Genomic DNA, 22,157 nt, shown 5'->3' with positions numbered 1-22,157 from the left:
GTTTACTCATCAAGGTCTGATCTCCTTTGTTTGGGATAATGCCTGTCTCACACTTCATTACATAGCATGATGGGAGGTATTTTGTAGTTTGAATGCAGCCTGGGTCTTTCCCACCCCTACCTACCCCATTCCATCCTTCATTTCTAAACACAGAAAAGAGTTTCCAGCTCTTTCTCTACATGGCTGGGCCAACCTGGGCAAGTCCCAATGTCCCTTTCCTTTTGTGAAATCCAGTGATCTCAAGACCCCTTCAGTGATCATTCTTCCCACTAACTCCTCCCCATCTCCATAAGGAAGAGTTCTAGAACAAGAGAGAAAAGACTTCCCTTGTGAGGAGTCTTCATGGACTTTATTCATTTAGCATCTGGTTTTTAAAATATCCTCAGCTACTCCCAGAAGTCAGTGTTTTTCAGTCTATTGACCCCCAGCAAGGAAGAGGACTGTTGTTATTGCAGAAATGCACCTGTTTGAGTAGAAACCAGGCTCACTGACAGGTTGTTAGACTGTTTGCAGCATAAATGATTATGATCTTTTTATTTGGATAGCAGCCTGCTTTTCTCTGTCTGTCTGTCTCTCTCTCTCATGCATACACACACACATACACACACAGCCTACCTGTCACTAGAGTCATCCAATGAGGAAACAATACAGAGAACATTGTCCCAATTTTGCAGGTCAGAAAACCCATATAGAGCTCATGTGGAATGGACACAATTCCCGTGCCAATCTCTACCAGGACCTAGTTTTCTAAGCCCAAGTCAAATGTTCCTTGCACCCATGACAGCAATCCTATGAGGGCCTTAGGAAATAGGTTCTATCACCATATTTTATAAACAAACTCAGAGCCCTACTCACTTGCACTTCCCCCAGGAAAGGGACCCATCACATTTATCAGGGAACACTCTCTAAATTGAAAAGGTAGAGTTGAGACCACAGCCAGCTTATTTCTCTGTTCAACACACACTCACAGAGCCCCTGTGCTAAGATTGGAAGGCACCACTGGTGTGTGCAAAGGATACAGCCATCTCTGTCGTGGAAAGGCGAGGTGCTGCAGAATGAGGATGACCAGGTTAAACGGAAGTAGAATTTTTATGAGCATTATTTGCATAAACACCATTGGGGTAATCCCTAGAGAGCTCTGCAAGTGATCCAGTTTTTATATTTAAATGTGCACATTGAGAGAATTCCTATTCTGCTTTCTGTCAAGATCTAGGATTTGGATCTCAGTTCAGACTGACAGCCATTAAATTCAACAAATTTCCCTGCTGTTCATTTCTGCTGCAAATGCTGCATTAAGCCTTGACAAAATAAATAAATAAATAAATAAATAAATAAATAAATAAATAAATAAATAAATAAATAAATAAATAAGGCTCTCTCTGCCCTCAGACCAAAGTGGGAGATGGAAGTGCTGAAATGTGAAGAAGTGGGGACAAGATCCTATGGGGGCTCTGAAGTTAGACAGCCTGTATGGAATCCCTGAGCATTTACTCTGTGACCTTGGGCAAATTACTGAAACTCTCTGTGTCTCCGTTGTCTCGTCTCTAAAGGGGAGAGATACTATTAGTCCTACTGTATGTATTATTGTTGGAATAAATGACTTAAGATGTTTAAAGTGTGTAGAGCAATGCCGCCTTCGAGGTAAGGGCTACATGACAGGTGGAAAGCTATAGTCACAGAGATCACTACAAAACATGGAAGAGTAGTGAGTTCCACGCAGTGGGGATCAGGGATGATGTTCTAGGCTTAGAAGAACATCTAGGATTTTTTTCTTGCCAAGGCAGGTGGTACTGTTACTATAACAAAGAAAAACAACTGTGCTGTTGCTTCACACAGGTCATGGCCTGTAATCCCCTCGATTGTAATCCCCTGTAACTGGTACTATTGTTGTACCCACTGGACAGACAAGAAAATGCCCAAAGAAGTTAAAAAATTCATCCACGGTCTGACACTGGTACATGACAGAAATGGAATTTAAACTGATCGTGTTTGAAGGAAGAATATAATGATTTACAAGTGGTTCTGGCCCACTTACAATTTTTGAAAGCAACTTTTCTCACTTTAAAGGCTGACCCTTGAGAAATGGAGATCCAAACATTTAGGGAGCTTGCCCATCATCTGTCTCTGCCTCTCCAGCTGCTCATCTCATTGGCTGATAACTATGGTGCTGGAGGGGGCAGCCATTGAATGGGGGAGTTTTCAAAACCCAAGATATCCGAGAACAGAAAAGGGGCTGACAGGAGAGACTTCCAACTTTCTTCCTCTTCCCTCTCACAGGCACCACGGCCCTCTACTCTTTCTCTGAGCGACCCTGTGACGCCTGATGAAATTAAACCTGCCCCAGAAGGAGCAAACTATGAGCGTCTGGTTCCCTGGCACTTTTAGTCTAATTGCTGCCTAATGAATATAATAGCTCTCTGCCTATCTTTTCAGCAATGGGCTTCTGAAGACATTCAGGAAGAGATGAACACCAATAACACTCACCCTACTGTCTGTGAACTGAAATCTGATATCAGCCGAATGGTCCTAGTTTACAACTTGGTTTTCATCTCAACAACATCCCTCAGTCTCAGGTTTACTGTCCAGTTGCTAGACAGGAGCAATCTGTGACATCCCCCTAACCTCTCTCCTGCTTCTCACATCCCAGGGCTGCTAAACTTAGGATAGGATCACAGGATTACTTTTCAGGCTAAGAACAGGATCTCTAAATCCAGCTAAAACCCATCTTGTTGAGCTGTTGCCTATTGACCTTGAGGAAGCAATTGTTTTTGTTCTGGGTTAGAGGTGAGAGATTAGACAGATGCTTCAGCAAATTAGTCAGAATTGCCAATTTTGTTCTCAAGTATGAATCCAACATTATACCATCTCTGCCTGTAACACCCTAACTTTGTCCTACATCAGACAAATAACCAGCTTCTGACAACCAAATCATACTACCTTAGTGTCTTGGTTGTCTCTTGCCAAGAAAGAAAAGTGATCACTCAAAAATCTAGTGACATAAAATAGGTTGCTTTATCCTTCACATTTCTATGGGTCTACTGGGCTCAGCAAGGCAGTTCATGTGTTATTTCACTTGTGATATCATGCTGTTGAAACCAAATGGCAATCAGAGCTGAAGTCATACGAATATTCACAATCATTCAAATTGTGAATTTTTCCTTCTCTTCATATAAAGAGCATCTACCACAACATTAAGCAGATATTTGTTGATATTTCCATAGGAAAGGATGTCTAAACTTAGACTGAGAGGATGAGTAGGAGACAGTAAGTAAAACATGAGGATTTAAGCAGAGTAAGGAGCAGGATCTCAAGCTTGGAAGCAAAAAAGAAAATATTACTTGGAGGACAAATACTTGGAGGATTAAGGGTGGAGTGCAGGTGGAAAACAGAGGATCCCTGTTTATCACTGTGAGACTTAAAATATAGACATTTCTCAGATGAAAAAGCAGTCATTCAACAAACCAGTTATAGTGATTTATGCATTTATCATCCACCTTTCATGTCAGACATGTATCCCTTCCAGTATTTCTTTACCTCAAAGACTTTTAGTAGCTTTCCCAACAGCCCTTCAATCATTTTATCATGGTCATTGTGGGCAAGTGGCTGAAAGTACTGAACAATTTCTTCAGTGCAAACTCCATGAATTTGTTATGGAGTTTTAGGGAAAAAGTTTAACCTCCTTTAGTTACAAAGGAATTCTTAAAATTCAAGAAGGTGGGGGGGTGACCTCTAAATAATGTGACCATCTGATATATCTGTAAATTGAAACCTATGCTGATGGGAGCAAGTGGAATTCATCTTCTGAATAGGAATTTAGCTGAGTCATGATTTTTCTCTCATTTCCACTTTATATGACCAATTAGGTAATTTCCATGGATCTATAACAGAACAATTAAGATCTTTAGGAAGTAGAATGTTCTGAGCTATTTCAATATATGCATTCATTCTTTCATCAAATACTTAATAGCACATACAAGGTACTAGAGCTTTGAACTAAAGATCTAGTAGTGAACAAAACAAAGTCCCTCTTCCTCATGGAGATCACAATATGGTGTCAGAGGACAACAATGAACAAGTAAATACATAATGCATCCCCATGAAAGCATGCATGAAATATTTCAATGTGCAGTGCAAAATGTTTCTTTTTAGTTAAATAACTAAAAAGTAAAGTAACACAGAGATTATTATTTTCCTTCTATTAAATTAGCAAGAAGAAAACACCAGTAAATATCTCATAAGATTGACATTGTGGGAATATGCAAATTGATGGTCATAGTAGAAAAGCAATTTGCTATAATCTTGGGTAAATATTGATATTACAACATGACATATTTTGATAAATTGATTGATCAGCTCAAATTCTTCACCTCGCCTTTGACTCTTCTCTCTAAAGCTGGAGTGTATTGGAATACATTTTCCTACCCCTGACTTCAGGTCCAGTCATGTGAATTGTTTTGGCTGATGGGATATTAGCAAACTCATACAAATAGGAACTTGAAATGTACTTGGGATCCACCTCTGATGGTTTTTACCTTATTCACAAGGGCTTATTTTTTTGCTAGTAGGAGGAGCATGAGAAGTATGCAGTCAACTCAATTTAGCTCAATTTAGATATGCCAGCCAGCAGATTCATGACATTAAACAGTCATTGCATTAAGTCACTGGGTCTTACAAGGATTTTTTACACAGTAAGTTTAAAGCACAAGTCAACCAGTACACATATCAAGCATCATTAGAACGCTAATACTATTTGATCCTTCAGTTCACTTTGAGAGCTGTTTAGATAAATAGACATGTGTATCATTCAGCATGCCAGCTTATTCCTCTGTAATACCGGAGGCATATCTCAACAATGATGTGTTTATCACTCATGCAAAACAGATATTGGAGAATATTAATAATGCGTATTCAAAGGAGAACATGTTGAATCTGAGTGACTTCTATTGAGCGCATACAAATGGAGCAGTGTGGGGGGAGGGGGGGATGGACAACCACTTACAATCGGATGGCTAAACTAATACCAGAAAATTTCAGATCTTTTCCATTTGATTTAACATTTCCTTTATCTTTTGTCCCCCAACCCACCCTTCACCCTTCAAGTATACTTAGCCTTTCTAAATAATTCAATGAAAACTTTTTTTTAACTTTGAATGAATGCATTTCTAATTTTTTTCATACTTTTTTTCTTTCTTTCTTTTTAAAAACAATACAATAGTTTATTTTTACATCATTTTGTGCATTTTTCCATCTCAGCTATAATCCCCTGGGGTTGCCCATCACCAAATCACCCATGTGCCATCACCATAGTCCACTGCATTTCCTTCCCCCCCACTGTCCCACTGTTTTTGACCCCATTCCCCATTCCACACCCATCAAATGTCTCTGGTATATAGCTGTTCATTATTATTATTATTATTTTCTTGACTGGTCCATTATACTTCTGCTATGACTGAAACCATCTGGTATTTTTCCTTTTCTTTCTGGCTTATTTCAGCTCCATCCATGTTGCTGTAAAAGGCATGTGATGAATGAATGTATTTCTACTTTTACCTGTAGTAGTGAAAGTACTAGAAGCAATCTAATTGTCCAACATTGAGAGAATGGGTATGTAAATTAATGAACACGTAGGATCATATAAAATATTGATTGTATAAAACTGGAGAATAAAGAAAAATACAGCTTAAAACTGTATAACTTATAACTATATAAAATATTCATGTAATGAAGAAATTTTAGAAGGAAATATAAGAATAAACATAGGATGGGATTAACACAGGGTTATTTTTCCTTTAGAGATGTTTTGACTATATTTTATGCTGTTGTTAAAATAAAAATAAAATGACTCACTAAATATTCAATTCATGCTGTTTATCTGGGAAGTAACTAGTTAGAAAATGCATTTGCTATGGAATGCTAGCCCTCTGGAGAAATGAGATAGCGTCTATTTAAACATCTTTAAGGGTATCAGATGCTAAGGTGTAGTAACTTGCAATCAATACCTGTAACTTGATGAATAGGTAACCAAATCCATCTCCCTGAATCCAATCTATATTTTTTTTTATCATAGACTATACTAAAAACAAATAACATGGTTTTGAGCTGATTCAAGAGAAACATAGACTTTGGTCTTTAGTAAACTTTAAAATATAATCTGCACAAAAGGGAAGTAGTTTGAGGGCCCAGAAAGGTGTGGACCAACTATTGAGACAGGACACTCCCATGGGCTGGAGCCACCAGAGACACTGACATTCTCACACATTGAACAATGCTCAGCAATCCTTCCCTGGAGAACCTTGGCCCCAGAGTTGAGGTCCAAGTCTCTGCCTCCCAGATGGCACACCCACAAGTACATCTCTGATATGGATCCAGGTCAAAGTTTTTGAGACAATTTCAGAGGGGCCCAGTATCTGGATGTTATCTGAACGTAACTGCTTAAACTCCCAAGAAGAATATAAAAAAAGATTAGCATGCATTTTGGAGGAGAAACTATGAATAGAGGAATTATCAATACTTATGGTTCCAAGAGAGGTCATGATTACTCAGTACATATATTTTTAAGATAACTTCTTACTCATTCACCACAAAGAAATCTATATTGTCTATTTTGAACAAGAAAGTGGACATATTATAGGAAACAAGAGAGACAAAGGTCTTTGCCCTAATGAAGCTTACATTCTATTGGGGAAGGTACAAATTAATTCTGTTCTTCAACTTTTGGCTTGGGAAAGATAAGTGAATATTCCAAGTAAAGAGTCCTATTGACTTTAGGAGACGATGAAACCATTAACTGACCTTACTGACTTCCCAGACTCCACCACTGAGAATGACCTTTATTATTCACTTTCAAACACCCTAGGAGTATCGGTCAATGATGTCAACCCACACTGTCAATGGGAGAGACCATTCAAATACTAAGATCTCAGGATTCAACTGACAAACTGTTCTTGTCTGAACAGAAGGAAGTTTTGGATCTAATATTTCCTATTTCCAATATCTGTGCCAGGTATAATGATAAACTCTTTTTTATGCATTATTTGGTCCAGTCCTTACAACTCTCATCTCTGGTAGTTATTTTCATCTCACAATACAGAAGATAACACAGGGACCAGTGACTTCTCTATGGAATGAAAATTGAAACTGGCAAACTCAAAACTCAGATTCTGTCTCATGGCAAAGACGTTGTTCGTCCATGACTATTTGACTAGACATGGTGATTATAAGGCATGTAGGAATTTATGGGAGGAGTGGGGAGATCATGGAAGGGGTTCTGGAAGTAATTAGACCTCATGGTTTTCACTATCTGCTTGGCAGAGTAGTTTCTGTGCAGAGTGATACAAGGAAGGAAAATAAGGCTCTGGAGTCAGGCTGGCCTGCATATGAATCCTGGCTCTTCCGTTGGCTAATATTACTGTTGACCTTGGGGATGTACCTTGACACAGAATCCATATGCTTTTATTATAGGGATGATAGCAGTCAATCTCATAGGCTTTCCGCAAGCATTAAATGAGGTAATGTTTAAAACACAAATGTTGAGGTGCTTGGCATATAATAAATTTTCAAATAATTCATTTAACAAATATGCTCCTTAATTATAAATGTATCTTTCAAGTAGGTTAAGTTTAAGTAAAAAGAGAGAAAAGTGACGATTATGGTAGAGACTGTCCTTCTCTACTTTAACCACTTCACTGTAGAATGAGGGAGCTTACCTTCATGATCCAGGCTCCCCTCCTAGTGACTTCCGGTGTGTCTGATCACAGAAGATATTCACAGAAGATGACGAGAAATGGAATCATGCTTATTCCACTGTCAGAGAAGAATGAGGTTGGGGGTCTCATTATTCCTCCAGTCCCATTCCATCAGATCATGCATTGGTAGTGACCACATTCCTGCACCAAAATCATGGCTTTGTTCTACAAACCTAGGGTTACAACTCTGCAGTTTTCAGTAAGTCATTCTGCCCCTTTGAAACTGTCATTACAAATAAGGTGTTTCCTGTTGGTTTTCCTTAATCCTGTCCAAATCTTTGTAATAATTCCTTCACTAAACTCTCCTGAATTATGTCACTTGCATAGCCATCTGTTTTGTATTGGTATCTCACCATTTGGGAAATAGAAGTTGTAAACCAGGTGGACAAAGTTTTTTACTGAAAACAAAACTAACTTGGCCCTCCCTGGTGGTGCAGCGGGTTAAAGCACAGCACTAAGAAACTAAAGTTACTACAGCAAGAGTTCGATCCCCACCCTGGAGGTGGCCCACATGGTGCAGCAGACCTCTCCTGACCTGCCCACTGCTCCCCTCAGCAGTCTACTTCGTCAGTCAGCCTGTTCTGCTCTCCACTCTGTCTCTGGTAAATCCTCTCACCACCCCTGCACCTCTGACTTGTACCCCAGTTCTGTATGAATAGATAAATGAATCTTTTAAAAAACAAAACAAAACTAACTTATGTGGCACAGGCCAACCCTAAAGGAGCCCTTCATATATTCAGTGCAGGAATTACACTCTTCGTTTCTGATCTCTCCTAAAGGGTGGAATTCTGGAATTCTTTTCCAGAATGGTCAAGAAGACAATTATTTTATGCAGTAAGAGTACCTTTACTTTAAATTTGCTATTTTCTCATCAGAAAGTTTTCAAAGTTCAATAAAGCCTGAGACTAGAACAGATGTTAACATTTAATACTAATTTTATTATAATGCCTGTTGGGATCCTAATGACACCTGATTGCCTTACGTTTCATAGTAAAATAAAATATTTTCACTTTAATTTAGAACGATGGACCATATTGAAGTCATATATTATGATTTCAAAAGAAGCTACCAGAAGAAGTCATGCAGACAGGAATTAGTAAGACAGGATCTATTTCCACTGGTCTCCCTAGCCAACCATCTTAATAATAAAACTTGGTCTATTCAGGAAGCCAATTAAAATCCCTTCCCTTCTCCTTCATTGACCAGAATAATAATGGCTTTCAAAAGCAATGTAGGTGGGAGAAGGAACTATTTTCCCCATTAAAAAAAACACCAAAATTTTCTGTGTTGTAGAGGTGTGATCCAAATCCAGCACTAGTCTTTAAGATGTTTAAGAGATGTTATTAGTTCAAGATTACTAGAATCCCTCTGTTCCTAGTACAGTTCCTCTCCTTCCATCTCCCATGCTGCACCCAAAAACTTCTCCCTACAAAGTGAATCTAACATGTTTCTTTCCCATGTCAAATCTGTGGATGTCATCCCAGGGTCTACAGGATAGACTCCTAAGAAAAGTGAACCAGGTGTGGCTACCTCTCTTCTGTCCCTACTCCCTTCCATAACTGAGGATCCGTTGCTTTCCACTGCTTGCGTACCCCACCCTTCTCTTTCCTGGAGGTTGCTTGCTCTCTCCCTCTGTACGCAGTCTCTCTGTGGGAAGATTCATTCACATCACCCGTTCATGTGCTTTCTTATACTCAGAAGACCAAGTTAAATGTCATCTCCTGCCTAGAGCTTTCCAAAACTGCCTCCCACTGTAGACTTCTACCACCTTTCATGTCCTTAGTTTTTTTTTTTTAACTAATAAATCTTTTTCCCCTTTGTTCAACTTCATATCCTTTCAGAATAGGCAAAGTTACTAATTTTATTTTCTGATGGCATGTTCTTCTGAATCAAAGAACTCTAATTATATATTTAGAAAGACAATGATGTTTATCAAACACTCACTGATGAGCAATGTGCACTATTTACATATATCATTTCATTTAATCTTCATAACAGCATTATACAGAGAAACACTTATTTCATTTTGTTGATGAGAAAACAGAATCTCAAAACAGGAAACACAGCTCAAGGCAGCTGGTGGTTGGGAATCCAGAGTATTCTATTTGACTGAAAATCTATACTCTTTCCATTACATCAGCATTTTCTCAAATAAAAAGTTGATTCACATGCTGTTAAGTCTCCCTCTACTTGTATGGCATACTACAGATTTCAAAATATGTTCACAGCATGGACTTATTTCACCAGTAAAGCTGTGATGGAGTTAAGGCAGGGTAAGGAGCCCTTCTTTATAGGTCAAAGTGTCAGAGAGAATGATTTGCCTATTAAATCAAAGTTGGAAGCACCAACAAGAGAAGTCCTGTCTTTTAAGCCTGTTTGCTTTCTCTGTAACACCACTATCTCCAGCACATATATTAGCTTTTCTTTCTGGAAGAAAAGAAGAGTTGAATATTAAAAACAATTTGACTCTTAGCCTCTCAACAAAGATTCCAAATGAGCAAATGAGGACTCTCTACATCTTGCTCTTTTTTTTTTTTTTTTTTTAAGATTTAGTTATTCATGCATACAAAGCTGGGATGTAGGCCAGAGAGGTGCAGCGGGTAAGAGTATTCACCAGAGACTGCATGGGGAAAAGGACAGGGGTGATGACTGAAATACACTGCTGAAGGGAGCAGTGGTCAGGACAGGTGATCTGCCATACCATGGCAGGCTGGGGATTGAACTTGTACTGCATGGCTGTGGATAGCTTCATAGTGCTGTGCCTTAACCTCTTAAGCCACCAGCGAGGGCCACATCTTGCTCTTTGGTCCTTTTTCCCCCCACCAAGTACTCAATCTCTGTCCTCATTGGTCAGCTTGAAAACTAAAATTCCAACATGGCAGCAGTCAACTCTGACCTCAGATGTGGGATTTTTGTTTTTGCTTTTTGCCCTATCCTGCATTTAAAAAATATGACATTAGTTTCTAATTTTTAAAAAATCAGCTGCCTAGGTTCTTGTGAAATAAAAAAATTCCAATGCTACAAAAATCACTGGACCTGACAATAACATGAGACCAACACTCTCCATTTCCCTCTTTTATGTCCCTGCTGCCCTGATTGACTCCTGAATTTCCAACCCAGGTCTCCACATTGAAGCGCCACTATTGACCATCCTGGGAATCAAAAGGATTTACAAAAATGCCTTCCACAAACTTTCCCTCTTCATTAATTTTCTTTTCAAAGTTTATCTCAAGGCTTTGCTTTTCTGAAATGATTCCTTCTCTGAAGCATTGTGAGTGGTTGTTATGAGGACAAACCCTATCATGCTTCTTCATTGCACTATAGATACTGGGTAGCATCTCCTGCTATGTTCCTTTGTCAAACCTTATTCCATCTACGCTGGTGATTACTTTTCCCTAAATGTTCCAGAGGAAGGGTGCCTTGTGGAATGGGAAAGAATTGCTTGCTCTAGGGGATGAGCATTTACTTCTGTCTCCTAGGCATTAGTTCTTTGTCTCCAGTTCTCTGGTTCTGAATGATACTGAAGAGACAGTGTCATAGTGGAAACGACACATATATTCCCTGCTAATCCCACTGGGTCTCAGTTTCCTCACCTGTAATACAAGAATTGTGCTCTAAATGCCCATCAAGTTAATATTATCTAATGTTTTAAGGAAACCATCTTTGATATAAATCCAGTTTTGTCTTAAGTATTTCACTTCCCAAGTGAAGATTAAAAATGTGATATGTAAAAATGGAATTTCCACATGACCCAGCAATCCCACTCCTAGGTATCTACCCAAAAGACACAAAAACACTGATTCAAAGAGATACCTGCACTCCCATGTTTATTGCTGCTTAATTTGCAATTGGAAAGACATGGAAACAACCCAAATGCCCCAAAGTGGATGACTGGATTAAAAAGATGTGGTAAATACACACAATGGAATATTACTGAGAAATCAAAAAAGATAAAAGATAAACTCATGCCTTTTGCAGCAACAAGGATGGAGCTAGAGGCGATCATGCTTAGGGAGATAAGTCAGAAAGAAAAAGAAAAATACCGGCTGATTTCCTTATAGCAGGAGTATAAAAAAACCAGGGGAGAAAATAATAGTAATAATGAACAACTATATACCAGAGACATTTTGTGGGGGTGAGTGGGGAATGGGATCAAATACAGTGGGGGGAGGGAAATGCACTGGACTATGGTGATGGCACACGGATGATTTGGTGATGGGAAGCCCAAGGGGATTACAACTGAGATGGAAAAATGCACAAAATGATGTAAAAATAAGCTACTACATAATTTTTTTTAAAGATTTATTTATTTGTGCATACAGAACTGGGGTACAGGCCAGAGGCTCAGGGGCGGTGGGTGGCTTCACCAGAGACAGAGTGGGGAGCAGAACAGGCAGATCTATGAAGTACACTGCTGAGGGGAGCAGCGGGCGGGTCAGGAGAGGTCTGCCACGCCATGTGGTCACCTCCGGGGCAGGCGGGAATCGAATTCATGCGGAAGTGGCTTTAGCTTCTCAGTGGTGTGTTTTAACCCGCTGCGCCACCAGGGAGGGCCCTACTATATAATTTTTAAAGATGTAATATGATAAGCAGGTAGGATGGTCTATTGGACTCTTACCCATTTCTGGCTGCCCACCCATTTCGTCTACTTCCTGGTACCTGTTCGATGGCATGGATTAGTAATAAGCACTTTAACCTATCAGCTCGAAAAGCTGGTAGTGTCCTTTACTTGCTATGTGACTCTGGACAAATTCTTTTCCTTCTTTTAGCCTTGTTTTCCCTATTATAAAGTGAAGGTATTGATTAAATCAGCTACACTGCGATGTGGTTGCAAGAAATTCATATTTGTGAACCTGAGTAGCATGATTATGGAGGAAAAAAAAATTAGGGAACTAGTGAGGAAATGTGGGTGCCATTAATAGTTCTTTTACTCAGTATGCCTATGACTTAGGGAGTCACACACACACTCTCTGCACCTTTTTCACTGGTGACATTTGTCATTTTTGTGTTGTGTTTGTTTTTCATTTGACCAGCATCTCATAACCACCAGACCCTCTGGGCACCTGAAGATTGTGACTCACGCACCATTCAGCAGTTTCATTCATTCACACATCTACTGAATTTCCCTTACAACACTGGCACAAAAGCGTAGTCTCAGAGAAACTGACTTTTGGCGACTTCGATGGTTGCATCTTGTCTAAACCACACCAAGTTCATTTGCTGCTGCAACTATAAACTATGCACTGTACAACTTCCTGCATTCTTTATAACCTTCCCCTTCAGAGATTTCCCTTTACCTCTGACCTTCACCCTGGGGTCACCAGCAGCCTCCTGTCTTCTAAGTTGTGCCTATTTAATTCTATTTGCACCAGCCCTTATGCAATCCCTACTCCATATCAAGCAGCCAATGAAAGTAAGCATGTAAGTGATTAATACAAGCAAATGCACACTAATGGGTAACCTTTTGTCCCCAAAGAATGGGGTGAGCAAGGGCTCTGGGCTCAAGAAAACATGGATTCAAATTGCTGTGCAACAAATCGCTGACTGTGGACTTTAGTGGACTTGTTTAACCTTTTGTAGCTTCAGCTTCCTTGACTACATATTGGGATAACAATAGTGCCCACCCTTCCGGGGTGGTGTTAAGTTTCAGTAAGAGAACACCTGTCAATGGTCAGCACAGTGCCTGCCTGGCAGATTGCACGAAGCCCTGACAATGGCACTAGTGGGCATTATAGTATCAGGGGTGTCTGGGAGATGAGGAGATTTCCCATCACCCCCAAACTATGCCAGTTAGTATAAATGAAAGACAATATGTTCAAAGCCTCAGCTCAAAATCGTCCTCAGTGAAGCCCACTCACGGTGAGGGAATCAGCCACAGGATTGCAGTTTGACTTTCGCTGCTTAGTGTAGGAAGGAAAAGCTTTGCCAGTTCCAGAGACGTCCTCCTGCACATGGTTTTCACTTCCAGTGCCAAAACACAAGGCTCTTTACAAAGCCCTTGTTTTTCTGCAAACGTGTTTGTCAAGGGCCTTGTTTTGCACATAATTGATTTACAAAGAAACCTTTTCTTCCTTTCTGGCACCTTGAAAGGAAAAAATTCCCTGAATGGGAAGAAGGATAAAGTAGCTGCTTTGCATGTACAGTGTGGCTTGCCTACAGATTGTGGAGTGTTAGAGGGTAGGTTTCATAATTACACAGTGCTGACACAAAATTACCCACAATTAAGTTAATTATATAAATAGACCATGATTATCGGTAAGATAACATTAAGTGACACACAGAGAGGAATGGATAACCCTGAGGTAAACCTGAGGGGGCGAGTGAGGGAATGAAGTGCCATCCAGTCTGTGCCGAGGTACCCCAGCACCAACTCTTAGCAATGAGACACCAGGTCCCCACCCAGAATTCCCTCCTCCCTATCTGGGAACAAGTCCTCTCCATACCCTCACTGGGCTGGCTGGTCGCCCTTCAGGTTACCCCAAAGTGTTCCCCTTACCATCTCTCTTTTTTAACACCACACATTATAAAGGAAAATTGGGTAAGAAATCAGACCTAAATTCCAGACCAACACACAGCCACTCCACTGACATTTAAGGCAGTCTGTGTTTCCACACATTACTGAGGGGCTTGTCATTCTCAGATGGTCAGGCCAGAGTAATTAAGCCAAGGTTTACACTGGCGTAAAATTACTGTTTCCTGACTGTGCGCCAACTCCAGAACCCCTGGCCTGCTCCGAGTACTGGCTGCCAGTCTCACATTCTGATAAATGCATGTTGAGTTTTAGGCAAAAGGAAACAGCGTCACTGATGCACACACGTAATATTTCCAGTGTCTGTGTCCTACACCCTCCTAGACATGCCTGGACCAAGTTTCTCAAATTTCAAACCAATAATACTAAATATATAGAATTCCATCCCCCTCCCACCATCTCTAAATTTGATTCAAAGAGTAGAATAAGAAACAAAAGTCACGGTCTGAGCCACCAGGCGTTTGTAGCCTAACATGGAGGCAAGCAGGGAACATGTTCTGTGTTCAGGTGAACTTGGCCTTGCTGGGACTACATCACTCGTCCCAGTTGCTCACCCTCCCCTCTAGCCCTAGACTGTTCAGCAGCTCTCTGTAGAGATGGAATGGTTTTCCTACCTTACTTCCCGTGGTCTTGGCTATGTGACTTGCCTTGACCATGGAATTCATGACAAAATAACAGTGAGCCCATTGCAAATTTTTGCTCTCAAGAACAACACATTTCCACTAACCTCTCAGGGAATCGCCAGCTGCCTTCAAAGGAACATGCCCCCCATTTCTAGAAAAGGACTGGAATAAGCCGCAGAACTAAACGAAATCTAGAGCCAAGCCCAGTTCTTCAGCAGACCTGAAGCACGCTGCACGGAGCCAAGCCAAGCTGATATCAGTAGAGCCACTCGACTGACCCCCAGACGTAGGAGTGAGAAATAAGTGCTGTTGGTTGCTGGCAATGGGGATTTTGTGGTTATTCTGTTTCATAGTACTTGTATGGCAAGAGCGTACTGATAAAAAAAGACATTTTGAAGTTCCACACAAGAATTTTAGAGGAGGTGTTCTATCTAAAAGATGGAAAAGAAAAAAATCTGGAAGATTACAAAGCAAGCCAAACTTAGCATTGCTTTTGTTTGGGAGGAGGTTTGGGGAAAAGGCCTTTGGGTGTGGGAGGATGAAAGGGACCGTATGCTTTTGACTGTACATTCTTTTGATTTTAAATTTCAGCAACAAGCACTATTAACTTTGGAATTTTAAAAGAAATGTATTGTAAAAATATGCTATTCTAAAAATCCCAAAAGGGGAAATTGAAAAGGCAAACATTCATCAAAATCTATTGTATATCTAGGCACTGTTATCCCTCTACATCCTTTAACTTACGTAATTCGTACAATGACCCTGCAAGGTGGTTGTGCAGCCATTCCAGGCCAGGCAGTTTCACCATCGGTTCTGGCAATATCAAGGAGAATTTTGGAGCCACTGGCATCATTTTCACAGAGTTTAATGGTCCACGGGGGAAACAAGCCAGCAGGGAGACAGCAACTTGAGGCTCCTGCAAATTTACGCGCTCTTTTCTATGAGCTTCGTCTGGGCTTTTGCTGGTATTCGCTTGTGGTTTCTCTCTCATAGCTGTCCTGAGTAATGCTGAGTTCTAGACTAGGTGCTACACTTGCATAGACACGCACCCACATGCTCGGGTGTCCATAGTCAAGCAAGCATGCCCCATGCCCACATGCCCTCTACATTAACAAGATCAAGGTCACAGGTGAGAGCCACAGAGGCCGATGGTGTAAAACCTGGCCAATTTATTTACCCATCATTTACAGATGGGTAATACTATTCCTGTCTTAAAGACAACGAACTAGGACTCTGAGTGCTCTGAAAATTTGCCCAGTGCCAAGCAGCTAGTACATGTGGAAGAGAACATTTGAATTCAAGGCTGCCAATTTCAAAATTGATTTTTTTCCTATTATTTTGTTGCATGCTGTCACAGTCAGGGCATTTTTCTCACCTGCGAGAAAGTAGTTTGGGCACATCATTTGTAATGTTCCTGATAGTCTAAGATTCCACAAGTGAAAATTCATATCATGCAATAAAGATTCTTTACTTTCAAGGGAATACAATCAAATTTCCTTTAAGTGTAGTGCTCCCCCAGCTCACATAAGTGCTTATTATTTCCAGATCATTAACTGTTTGACATAGAGATTTGGCTGAGAAACTTGAAGCTCAAGTGTTAGAGGCCTCTGCCAATTGAAGATCAGTCAAATGTGGATAATGGCTTCTGTTACTATAATGCAAGTCTACAGGAAAATGTGATTCAATTTATAAAAATTCTATCAAATGCAGCTTTTTAGGAATTCATCTGTTGGGTACAACAAGGTACATCTGCGCTATATTATCCAAATAAGTTCCACCTGGCAGGCAGATGACGCTTAACAGCTTAAAAAGGGAAAAAGAAAGACAAGAAAGGCGTTTTTAGAAAGTACTTCCATCGCATCTCACTATTTTAATTTGTTCTAGTCTATCACACGCTCCTTTCTAGGTAAAGTGGAGCCATTAAATTTGACCAAGCTATAGATGATGCACTTTCATTAACAGATCCAAGTCAATTGGTCTCAAGAAAATCCTTTTTAATGTTATTCCACCATATGGAAAATGAGAACGGGGTTGGGGATGGGAAAAAGCAAAAGCCCATTCGTAGTCCAACTGGCTTCACTTATGATGAAATTCATAAAACAGTCATGGAAGCTCTGTAATATGAACCCCCAGAGGCTGACTTTAGCCTCTAGCTTCTGCTAAAATTGAGGGCCCAAAGAATGCCAAAGGATAACAGGGCATTAAGAAAACTTGCAATCATTGGGGGACATTAAGAAGATCAAGGCAGGGTCTTTGGATGTCTGGGAAAGTTGGACATAAAGGATATTTTCCAGGTCAGAACGATTTACACGCAGGATTCTTATAGTAGTCTTCTGCTTTAGGTGACATTATAACTGGCAGCTAGAAAACTCCCTCCCCTCATTCTATGACCCCCTCCCAATTCATTTTTCCTCTCAATTTCTGTGGTTTTCCCCAAGACAATGCTATCCATTCTTATTTGGGCCTTTGTAAACCAAAATACCTCCAGACTAAGAAGTTAGCTTCAAGAGCCAGACATCTATTTTATGATGAATATCTGTCCCAACATAAAAGGGATCACTCAACACTGCCTCCTGGGAGCATCACATCAGTAGTAGACTAGCACAAGTGAGACAAATGCACCCCCAGCTAACGCCCCCAACCCCCCCCCATTAACCTTACCAGATTCTATTTTCTTTTTTTTTTAAGATTTATTTATTTATTTGTACAGAACTGGGTACAGACCAGAGATGCGGAGGGTAAGAGGATTCACCAGAGACAGAGTGGGGAGCAGAACAGGCAGATCGATGAAGTACACTGCTGAGGGGAGCAGCGGGCAGGTCAGGAGAGGTCTGCCACGCTATGTGGATCATCTCCCAGGCAGGCGGGGATCGAACTCATGAGGAAGTGGCTTAAGCTTCTTTGTGCTGTGCTTTAACCCGCTGAGTCACTAGGGAGGGCCCACCAGATTATATTTTCTATAGAAGCAAACCAAGCCTGAGGAAGGCTTTCCAGTAGTAGAAATGATTGTGCTTTAAGCAAAGACTGGTTTTCTTTACTGAGTCCATGCTTTTCCCTTCTGGGCAATATTCTGTTTTAGGGCAAGTCCAACATGTTCAACCTATCAACACTCATATTTTCTTCAAAAGGAAGAGTATGTTAGCAATTGATAATTTTGGCTATAATTGGAAATCTCGTGCAGAATTGCTATCTATAATCAACAGTTTTAGTGGGAAAAGGCAACATTCTTATGAGTCATATTAACTCATAATTACTCTTTCTTGCCATCCATTTTGCAAAATGGTGATATTGAACATAAGCCACTTGGTGTTGATAAACTCATAATGGAACTGGGGCACGAAATTCAGTCCTTTGCCTAAAGACAAGAGTTTTTCTAAGAGAATTCTCTACTTAGATTGTTATTTGAAATCACCAGAGTAACCTCTCAATTTTTCAATTTACACATTTTCAGAAGCAACCTCCTTAAAGTATGTTCTCCTCATAGTAACCCTCAGGAAGCTGAGGCACCAAACTGGATTTTGCATGTATTATTAACAAAGTAAGATGTGGAAAAACACAAAATTACCTTATTTTCCTCAAAATATTATCATTAGGAGGCCACATATTTATTCTATTAAGGCTTCATTTGTTCCTAGCCTTCTTTTATCTCCTTGGGAAAGTTTTTAAAGTCATTTGAGTGACATAGAAAAGCTAATTTAATTCCACAGAATTCTTTCTTTAACCCCCCTCCCCAAAATAAAGTAAAATAAAAATAAAAACCCATCCTAGGTCATTTTATGTTTTACATGAGATTTGCTTCCTAAAGATTTTTAATATTTCCAAATGTCAAATCCACCATCAAAGGATTATTTGCAGCAATTAAAGGTGTTCTAGAGAAGTTATTTCTAAGTTTTGAACAAGACAGTATATAGAGGTCTTTTGAAGAAGACCACTATAGAGAGGTGGTTCCACTGAGAAAGACGCTATGCTCATGGATATGTATACATTTTTGGGTTCTTTGTTGCACAAAATAGGGGGTCCTAGCCTTATTGTGTTATATAGAAGCAGCACCCCTTAGGATTTTGTAAATAACTTGAGAACTCTTTGTATAGCTTATTCTATGTGGAGAACAAAGCAGTGCTATCATTTCAGACATTGTCATAGTTTTCATAGCAAGAAATCTTAATAGTATTCTTTTTACTAGTTTAAGTCAGAACATTAAAACCTTCAAAGTTACAATTTTTTTTTCTCTTTAAGTATTTTTTCCTCCTGTGGAATCCCTGAGTGATGGACCTATTTTATTGTTAATTATTCTTTGTCATATTTATGAGCCTCCCAAAGAAATTACTACCTTCTGGAGATGTTTAGGTTTTGTATATTTTCACATCATATTTAACTTTACAGGACAAAACTGGCTAGGTTAGAAATATTTCTATCTTAAAGTTAGTGAGATGGTCTGGAGTAATGTTAGTCAAAGTCTTGGAATTTAAACCTCAGATGTGGTTGAGAACTTTACTGCTGGTATAATTTTCCTTTAATCTTTTTATAAACCAAAAAAAAGAAGGCACAGGCACAGCTAAAGGAGATTGGAAAAATAATTGACACTCTTAAAAAAACCAAGAATAAGAATTGGTCATTGGCCTCATTTAACCAGTGAGGTTCATAGGTCACATTAATCAATATTTGGTTTCATAGCAGATGTGGAGGAAGTGAAAAGTCTGAATACTAAAAGAACTCAGAATACTGAAAAGTATCACATTTCACACACATGGTAAAAAAAAAATGGAGAGGGGGAGAAAAGATTTATGTATATCTGAAAGCAATAAGGATGAAAAAAACACAACTCAACTCATCAAAATCACTGTTGAGAAACCAGATTTGAATGCTGCTTAGTTTTCTTAATTAAATTTCAACATCAGAAAGCCATGAACAGTGAGTCATATCTTCATGAACCAGTGTGACCAGAGCCCCCAACTTGGGGGCAGAACTTTGAAATCACTTATCAGTGTCTGTGCAAAAATATACACATTCTCTCTCTCTCTCTCTCTCAATATTCAAATTCTACCCTCTTGTATCTTTTGTGGAAGATCTTCTGTACCTTTTGTTTGTCTAATACACACTTACAAAACTCACTCAGAGTGCCAACTTCTTCACTTGGCATGCTTGGAAATTCAAAGAAGAGTTTGACAATAGAAGAAAGGGACCATGAGGAATAAAATAAGCTCAAGACGTAAGAAGGGTGTTGAAGAAATAGTGGGGCTTCATTAAATTTGGAGGAGGAGGACACTTGGATCTCCACTAACATCCCAGGCATTTATTATGCCAACCGTGTGCACAGTGAGTGCCAGGCTCTCAGGGCAAGGTGACAAAACCTCTGTCTCACCAAGCTTGAACACATCCTTTCAAGCTTTATAACACTCCTCTTTCCAAGCCCTCCCAAGCCTGTCCTTCCCATGTACTCACCCAATGGCACAGCTGGGTGCCAAAAGCCAGACCTTCCCCTCTCCAACTGGAGAGAGTGTAGTGCAATTATAGATAGCCTATTAATAATTTGAATTACTTGTTTACCACGACAGTTATTTTAAGGCTAGCACGTGACTGCTCCTGGCAGGCGGATAAGCACAGGAAAACAGGAAATGATCTAAATCATTTATTACCATTGGAAATAGAAAATTGAAAGGTGTTGGGTCCTGAGGTAAATAGCACTTGGCTGCTGCAAACAATGGAATGGGAATTTTCCAAAGAAAGGGCTTACCTGAATGAATTTTCCTAAGTTTGGTTTCAGTGTCGTGGAAAAACACAAATTTTGAAAAATGCTCCTGAATCCTGGTATGTCCTCAAGAACATATATACTTGCTAGGAAATATAACATGCACCCTGCTATTCAACATCCCTGCAGTGTTCATGCTTTGACTATATCCTGAAAATAAAAGAGAAAGGGAATTAGAAAGAAAAGGAAGTTTTCTTTGTGTATCCACCACACACCAGGCCCAGTAAAAGAGATTTGCATTAATGCCATGTTATCTGCATGTGGCAACAAACCTGTGAGTTAGAAATGCCACTTTACGAATGGAAATAAACTAGAAGTTTGAGGAGGAGAAAAAGCTTTACAGGGGTCACACAGGCTAGAGACAGAGGAGCATGTTTCTAAAATGGGGTTTCCTACCTTTCGCCAACCTGCAAGCCTGCATCTCACTCAGGGGACTCACTTTGAAAAGCAGGTTTGTGCTGGGAAACAAAAGTTTGTTTTGTTTTTTAAGATCTATTTATTGATTGTGTATAAGAGCTGGGTTTTAGGCCAGAGGTGCAGGAGTGAGAGAATTCACCAGAGACATAGCTGGGAGCAGAACAGGTGGGTTCACCTAAATGTACTGCTGAGGGTAGTAGCAGGAGAGACAGGAGAGGCACCATGTGAGTCAGCCCCCTGGCTGGGATCAAACTCATACTGCAGTGGCCAGTGGCAATAGCCTGAGCGCACCGAGACCCCAACACCTGCACCACCAGCGAAGCCTGGGATGCACTCATTTTTGAGAGAAATGCATTTTAATTTTTCCAATTGAATAGTCTTTTCAGAGATGTTAAATTGTTAAATCACATATCACATGTTAATTCAGTCTGATAAACCATGTGTGGATCATATTTTTCCTGAGACTTATATTGACTTAGGGTATTGTTGAAAACATCATGCTTAGACCTGACCTGCTCCCCTCTCTCTTCCCTGAGTTTTGTTTGTTTGTTTTTTAAGATCTATTTGTTCATTGTGCATAAGAGCTGGGGTGTAGGCTAGCTGTGTGGGAGTGAAAGGATTCATCAGAAATATAGCTGGAAGCAGAACAGGTGTATCCTCCAAAACACACTGCTGAGGGGAGCTCAGCCTGGGCTCTGCCTGCCTTAAGCAGGGAAGCATTTGTCACAAATCACATCCCACCAATGCCACATAGAATGTTAGTTCAAGTAAGAGACTCAAGCTACCCCTCTTATCTTGAGCCCCCAAATATTATCTGACCACCTATGATGATGAGAACCCTATAACTTGAGCTGTGTAAAAACAGAAATCTACAAGATATAATCTGTATCTTCAGAAACAAAACTACAGAGGAAGAGAAACATAAAGGTAAATGCTAATCAAAGACAGAATAAAATTGAAGCAATAACTAACAAACCCCAAAAAACTGACTGTTGGATCCTCCCTGGTAGCACAGCGGGTTAAAGCACAGCACTGAGAAGCTAAAGCCACTTCAGCATGAGTTCGATTCCCGCCTTCCCCGGAAGTGACCCACA

Source organism: Condylura cristata, unplaced genomic scaffold (assembly GCF_000260355.1).
Source record: "Condylura cristata isolate star-nosed mole 26May11 unplaced genomic scaffold, ConCri1.0 scaffold00015, whole genome shotgun sequence".
Lineage (NCBI taxonomy): Eukaryota > Metazoa > Chordata > Mammalia > Eulipotyphla > Talpidae > Condylura > Condylura cristata.
The sequence above is the reverse complement of the archived record's forward strand: the minus strand, read 5'-3'. Positions refer to the sequence as shown.